This window comes from Nycticebus coucang, chromosome 9 (genome assembly GCF_027406575.1).
Source record: "Nycticebus coucang isolate mNycCou1 chromosome 9, mNycCou1.pri, whole genome shotgun sequence".
NCBI lineage: Eukaryota > Metazoa > Chordata > Mammalia > Primates > Lorisidae > Nycticebus > Nycticebus coucang.
The window spans coordinates 50,932,861-50,934,308 of NC_069788.1; the positions used below are offsets into that span (position 1 = coordinate 50,932,861).

General features: G+C 45.5%; 1 non-coding gene across 1 annotated transcript; it reads left to right on the top strand.

The window, feature by feature from the left end:
- The first annotated feature begins 881 nt into the window (after positions 1–881).
- On the top strand, positions 882–953 carry TRNAA-AGC (transfer RNA alanine (anticodon AGC)). Its single transcript has one exon. It is a non-coding gene; the product is annotated as a tRNA-Ala (tRNA).
- Positions 954–1,448: the final 495 nt, after the last annotated feature.

The window sequence follows — 1,448 nt, forward strand, 5'->3', positions numbered from 1 at the left end:
TTAATGGGCTGGTCCGACAAGTAGTGAGTTATCAGGGCTTATTCACTAAAGTTGGCATTTAAACCCCCACTGCTAAATTTGACTGGCTTTTAATAAAAATTAAAAAAAGAAAAGAAAACTTTTAAAAGGATTTAGGATTTGCTCCAAAAAACGAATTTCTGGGTTGACTGTCAATACCAAGCTTCAGGGAATGACAGAAGGCACATGCCAGCTGTACCAGGGAGTAAAAGGATCTAAGAACTGTCCACGAGCACGGGGGATTTATATTTTACTAGGTTACACAGCTAAAGCCTAATCCTGGTTGTTAAAATGCCTTCTTCCAGTATTCATTTTATTCCGTGGAGCATTCCGCCCGGAAGGGGGCTCCACGAAGGGGGTGCGTTCCTGTCGCCCCTGTTTTCCCAGAGCGCGTCTCAGTGCTTCTCAGAGCAGCCGAAGCAGATTCTCTGCCCGGAGGCTGGGCCCGTGGAACCTGCAGGAGCGGTAGCTGCGACCGAACGAGCCGATTTACAACTCACCTCCTGGACCTTCTCTCCCACCTGGATCTGAATCCTCACAGCAGCATTTAGGACTTTCTTCTTTTTATCTTCGTACATTATATTCCCAGCTTCCTGGTCATCTTTTAAAGCAGTTGGACTGCTCTTATCCTCCCGGCAGGTGGCAGTCGAGCGGGTGTCCGAGACGGTGACTGCAAAAGATCCCAGGACCAGAACAGGGACATAAGAAATAGCATTCACTTTTTTCCTTTTCCCAGTGTAGCCGAGACAGTATCCTGTGTAGAGGGTTTAAAGGATAAATTTGAACAAATGAAATGTCTCGTGTCACTAGCGAAAACAGTAGTAATCGCTCATAGAAGTGTTTCTAGTAAATTTTTACTGCGAGGGGGTGTAGCTCAGTGGTAGAGCGCGTGCTTAGCATGCACGAGGCCCCGGGTTCAATCCCCGGCACCTCCATTTTCCTTTTTTCCCCGGGCGGGGTCATCATTTAGTTAAACAGTATCCGCAGCTCTCCTCCTTTTTGGCACTTCTGGTCTCCATTAGTTTTTCTAATTCACTAGAAAACCAAGGAAAACAAACCAACTCTTGGGCTTTTTAATATCAACTCATGTTTGCTGTAGGGTCTTGACATCACCCCGAATGACTGCGTCTATAGATGAAGAAAGGAGCGGGGGTTGAGTGGGGAGTACAGACTCATTCAGGATTCCAGAATTCGATAAATAAGGCACCAAATTAACAAGCTAATCACACTGGTTACATTTCTCAGTATTATTGAAGAGTAAGAAACATAGGGAAAAGAGTGTGAAATCCACAAGAAATTTTCTTTACATTCTTTTTCTGAGCTGTCCCTGAGTCCAGGGAGAGACCACAAGAGAGGAAAATGTCCCCACGGATTTCCCCAGCAATCTCTTTCCATCTGCCCCTTTCTTTGTCTATTCTGTTTCCATCTCC